This window comes from Carcharhinus amblyrhynchos, unplaced genomic scaffold (assembly GCF_965287045.1).
Source record: "Carcharhinus amblyrhynchos unplaced genomic scaffold, sCarAmb.v2.hapA scaffold_447, whole genome shotgun sequence".
Classification (NCBI taxonomy): Eukaryota; Metazoa; Chordata; class Chondrichthyes; order Carcharhiniformes; family Carcharhinidae; genus Carcharhinus; species Carcharhinus amblyrhynchos.
In genome coordinates, this window is record NW_027650187.1 from 54,975 (window position 1) to 61,126 (window position 6,152).

Here is a 6,152-nt window from a genome sequence, read left to right on the forward strand (position 1 = left end):
GCAACTACATGAGGAAGTATGAATGACCCAGCAAGGGATGCCAAATGAGCCAAGGCTGACTGATCGAGTGAGAAAGTGAGACCAACTGAATGACACACTGACTGAGGGAGACCAGCTGACTGAAAGAACGAGGCAGACTAACTCACAAAGCAAGTGATAGAGGCCTACAATAGAAGCAACCATCAGTGGGAATATCCTCCCTGTATCTACCTGTCTAGTCCCATCGGAATTTTATAAGTCTCCATGAGATCCTCCCTCTTTCATCTGAACTCCAGTGAAAACAATCCTAACCTAATCAATCTCTCCTCATACATCAGTCCCGCCATTCCTGGAATCAGCCTGGTAAACCTTCACTGCACTCCCTCGAGAGCAAGAACATCCTTCCTCAGAAAAGGAGACCAAAACTGTACACAATACTCTAGGTGTGGCCTCACCAAGGCCCCTGTATAATTGTAACAACACATCCCTGCTCCTGTACTCCAAACCTCTCTCAATGAAGGCCAACATACCATTTGCCTTCTTTATCGCCTGCTGTACCTGCACGCTTACCTTCAGTGACTGGTGCATAAGGACACCCAGGTCCATCCCATGTGTTTTAATCTTGCACGATAATCTCTTTTGCGGGACTTTGTCAAATGCTTTCTGAAAGTCCAAATATACGATATCAATTGGTTCCGTTTAGTCAACTCTACTCGTTACATTTCAGAGAATTCCAGCAGATTTGTCAAGCATTATTTCCTCTTTGTAAATCCATGCTGTCTCTGTCTGATCCTGTCACTGCTTTCTGCTTTGTATAAAGCCCTTGATTACAGATTTGAGAATTCTCCCCATTACCGATATAAAGCTCACTGGTCTATAATTCCCTGTTTTCTCTCTAACTCCCTTTTCGAATATTGGAATGACATTTACTACCCTCCAATCCGCAGGGACTGTTCCAGAGTCTATAGAATCCTGGAAGATGACCACCAATGCATCCAATATTTCTAGAGTCACTTCCTTAAGTACTCTGAGATGTAAATTATCCGGCCCTGGGGATTTATCCACCTTCAATCCCATCAACATTCCCAGCACCATTTCTCCACTAAGACTGATTTCCCTCAGTTCACTCCTCTCACTAAATCTTGCATTCTCCAACGTTTTGGGGATCTGATTTGTGTCTTTTTTTGTGAAGACAGAATCAAAGTATGTATTCAGCTGCTCAGCCAAAGACTGAGTGAGTGAATATGTCTGAGTTTTTGACTGGAACAGTAAGTGAAGCTAACGGAATGAGTAAATTTGAGTGATCTATCAAGGTCAGCTGACTGAGTGGCTGTAATAGCATGACTAAAATCAAGGTAGGGTTTTCACAGTGAATGGTAAGACTGAGTGAATATTGTTGAACAAAGGGGCCTTGGGGCTCAGCCGTGGTTTTCTAAAGGTGGAGTCACATATGGAAAGGACAGTGAAGAAGATTTCTGGCATTCTGGCCTTCATCATTCAGGGCATGGGAATCGAAATTGGGACATTATCTTGCAATTGTACAAGGCCACAAGTTTTGGTTGCCTTGCTATAAGAAAGGTGTCATTAAACTGAAAACAGTGCAGTTGATATTTACAAGAAAGATGCCAGGCCTCAAGGGATCGAGTTATAGAGAGAGATTGGACAGGCTGGGACTTTATTCTTTGGTGAGTAGCAGACTGAGGAGTGATCTTATAGAGCTGTATGAGATTATGAGAGGCATGGATAGGGTGAATGTACTCCGCCTTTTTCCCAGGGTTGGAGAATCGAGAACTCGAGGGCACAGGTTGAAGTTGGGAGCTGAAAGGATTAATGGAAATCTGAGGAGCATCTTGATTACACAGAGTGTGTGTGTGTGGGATGAATTGTCGGAGGAAGTGATTGCAGCAGGGCTACTGATAACCTTCGAAAGGCATTTGGATAGGTTCATGGATCAGAAAAGTTCAGAAAGATGTGGGCCAACGGCAGGCAAATAGGGTTAGCTTAGATGGACATTTAGATTGGATGGACCAGTTTACATAAGAACATAACAATTAGGAGCAGGAGTAGTCCATCTAGCCCCTCGAGCCTGCCCCGCCATTCAATAAGATCATGGCTGATCTGAAGTGGATCAGTTCCACTTTCCCACTTTCTCCCCATAACCCTTAATTCCCTTGTCTATCAGAAACCTATCTACCCGTGTCTTAAATATATTTAGCGAGGTAGCCTCCACCACTTCAACGGGCAGAGAATTCCAGAGATTCACCACCCTTTGAGTGAAGAAGTTCCTCCTCAACTCCGATCTAAACTGCATCCCCCCCCCCCCCCCCTTATCTTGAGGCTGTGCCCTCTAGTCCTGCTATCCTTTCTAAGCGGGAAGAATCTCTCTACCTCTACCCTATCCATCCCCTTCATTATCTTACACATCTCTATAAGATCCCCCCTCGTCCTTCTAAACAATCTAAAGTCTACAGTCCTTTAGACTGTAGGAGAAGGGATAACCAGCCGTGGTTATCGAAGGGAATAAAGGAGAGTATTAAATTAAAAGCTGATGCATTCAGAGTGGCTAAAAATAGTGGGCGATTAGAAGATTGGGAAAGATTTAAAAATCAACGATGAATGACTAAGAAGGTGATAAAGAAAGGAAAGATAGAGTATGAAGCTAAACCAGCTCTAAATATAAAAAAAAGACAATAAAAGTTTTTACAAATATATAAAGAAGAGACTGGCTAGAGTGAATGTTGGACCCTTAAAGGATGAGAGGGGGGATTTAGTGGTGGGCGATGAGGAAATGGCTGAGGCTTTAAATAAGTTTTTTGCCTCGGTCTTCACGGAGGAGGACACGACTAGTTTGCCGGGTATTAAAGATAAAGTTTAGATCGGTTCAACCTAATTCCATGCCATAGGTTCTATGATTCTATGACTGGCCGAACAACTGACTGACTGAGTGACTGAGTGAAGGCAAACTGACCGAGTGAGGCAGACTGACCTAGTGAGGCAGACAGACCGAGTGAGGCAGACTGACCGAGAGAGGCAGACTGACCGAGTGAGGCAGACTGACCGAGTGAGGCAGACTGACCGAGAGAGGCAGACTGACCGATTGAGGCAGACTGACCGAGAGAGGCAGACTGACCGAGAGAGGCAGACTGACCGAGAGAGGCAGACTGATTGAGTGAGGCAGACTGACCGAGTGAGGCAGACTGACTGACCGAGTGAGGCAGACTGACTGACCGAGTGAGGCAGCCTGACCGAGTGAGGCAGACTGACTGACCGAGTGAGGCAGACTGACCGAGTGAGGCAGACTGACTGACCGAGTGAGGCAGACTGACCGAGTGAGGCAGACTGACCGAGTGAGGCTAACTGACTGACCGAGAGAGGCAGACTGACCGAGTGAGGCTAACTGACTGACCGAGAGAGGCAGACTGACCGAGTGAGGCAGACTGACCGAGTGATGCAGACTGACCGAGTGATGCAGACTGACCGAGTGAGGCAGATTGACCGAGAGAGGCAGACTGACCGAGTGAGGCAGACTGACCGAGTGATGCAGACTGACCGAGTGAGGCAGACTGATCGAGTGAGGCAGACTGATCGAGTGAGGCAGACTGACCGAGTGAGGCAGACTGACCGAGTGAGGCAGACTGACCGAGTGAGGCAGACTGACCGAGAGAGGCAGACTGACCGAGTGAGGCAGACTGACCGAGTGATGCAGACTGACCGAGTGAGGCAGACTGACCGAGAGAGGCAGACTGACCGAGAGAGGCAGACTGACCGAGAGAGGCAGACTGATTGAGTGAGGCAGACTGACCGAGTGAGGCAGACTGACTGACCGAGTGAGGCAGACTGACTGACCGAGTGAGGCAGCCTGACCGAGTGAGGCAGACTGACTGACCGAGTGAGGCAGACTGACCGAGTGAGGCAGACTGACTGACCGAGTGAGGCAGACTGACCGAGTGAGGCAGACTGACCGAGTGAGGCTAACTGACTGACCGAGAGAGGCAGACTGATCGAGTGAGGCAGACTGACCGAGTGAGGCATACTGACCGAGAGAGGCAGACTGAGCAAGTGAGGCAGACTGACCGAGTGAGGCAGACTGACCGAGTGATGCAGACTGACCGAGTGAGGCAGACTGATCGAGTGAGGCAGACTGACCGAGAGAGGCAGACTGACCGAGTGAGGCAGACTGACCGAGTGATGCAGACTGACCGAGTGAGGCAGACTGATCGAGTGAGGCAGACTGACCGAGAGAGGCAGACTGACCGAGTGAGGCAGACTGATCGAGTGAGGCAGACTGACCGAGAGAGGCAGACTGACCGAGTGAGGCAGCCTGACCGAGAGAGGCAGACTGACCGAGTGAGGCAGACTGATCGAGTGAGGCAGACTGACCGAGTGAGGCAGACTGACTGACCGAGTGAGGCAGACTGACCGAGTGAGGCAGTCTGACCGAGTGAGGCAGACTGATCGAGTGAGGCAGACTGACCGAGTGAGGCAGACTGACCGAGAGAGGCAGACTGACCGAGTGAGGCAGACTGACTGACCGAGTGAGGCAGACTGACTGACCGAGTGAGGCAGACTGACTGACCGAGTGAGGCAGACTGACTGACCGTGTGAGGCAGACTGACCGAGTGAGGCAGACTGACTGACCCAGTGAGGCAGACTGACCGAGTGAGGCAGACTGACTGACCGAGTGAGGCAGACTGACCGAGTGAGGCAGACTGACTGACCGAGTGAGGCAGACTGACTGACCGATCCAGTGCTAGCGAGGCCGACTGTTTGACAGACTCAGCACGACTGAGCAACACACTCAGTGAATAAGGCTGATAGAGCACCTGACCGAGAGATTGAGCCTCTGATCGACTGAGCAACACCAACAGAGAAAACGAGTGACCAAGGTCGACATTCTGACTGACCAAGTGAGAGTCTAACCAATCGAGTCAGACTGAACAACAGGACAAGGTCAATATCACTACAATTGCAATTTCTGAGTCAATCTGATGGTTACAATTATAAATACAGATTCTGGACGAGTCCTATTTATAACTGTAACCACCCAGAACTCCTACTGAATCTGCATTTGTAATTGTAAACACCCTGGACTCCCCCAGATTCTGTACTTATTATTCAAACAATCCAGGAGTAAAGTTAAACTTTACTTGGGTGACACAGTGGTTAGCACTGCTGCCTCACAGCACCAGGGACCCAGGTTCAATTCCCGGCTTAGGCCAATGTCTGTGTGGATTCTGCATGTTCTCTCCATGTCTGCGTGGGCTTCCTCTCAGTGCTCCAAAGACGTGCGGGTTAGGTTTTAAGTCGGTCCGTGTTGAAGAAACTCCTAGCTCAGAATAACTCAGGCAGAGATGTTCAGGGTCAGGCGTCAGGAGAGTTTATTGTCGTGATACCACGGAGAGTACACCTCAGTCAACATCGAGAGAACTCTGAATTTTTGAACAAACCCGCGCTATTTTTATACAGTGAAACAAACAACTCTGCAAGCAGGTTACAATACTCCCTATTATCCTTACTATCTCTATTACCCCTTTAATCATTGTCCCATTAATTAAAACTTTGGTCCTAGGACTTATCTATAGTGTCCTTGGTCTAAATCATCCTACAGTCTCTGTCCCTTGTGATTTACCGTAACTAGATAGGGGAGAAGAATGGTGGTTTATTTTTCTATCCTCCTAAAAGGCAGATGGCCCATTATCTGGCCTTTAGACCTTGAGTGTCTGCTAGGCCCCTGTTTTTCTAACCCTGCCTGCTTCAGCTAGTTTCTTGATTTTCGGTATAATGGTGAGTATATAGTGAATCATTAACCCTTTAGCTACTGCTGCAGCTTTAGCCCCTACTATAGTAGGTCCGTTTAAAACAGACTTACTTTTCTATGCAACCTAATTGCTTATATGAATCTAATTTCTTCTACAGTCCGCCTTGTTGTCCAACGAGGGGCATACACGCGATGGGTCGTACTGGGGCTGCTCTTGGTTGTTCGAGATTGGCCTAGTGCTTCATGTCGTTAGTGTGTGCTTAAACTGGACCAGATACTGGGCAAGACGACAGCTCAGTGACTATCACTGTTTGCTGTGCAGACACATGGATTTGGGCCGGTGTCTGTGGGAGTTTGCGCATTCTCCCCGTGCTTGTGTGGGTTTTCTCCGAGTGCTCCGGTTTTCTCCCACACC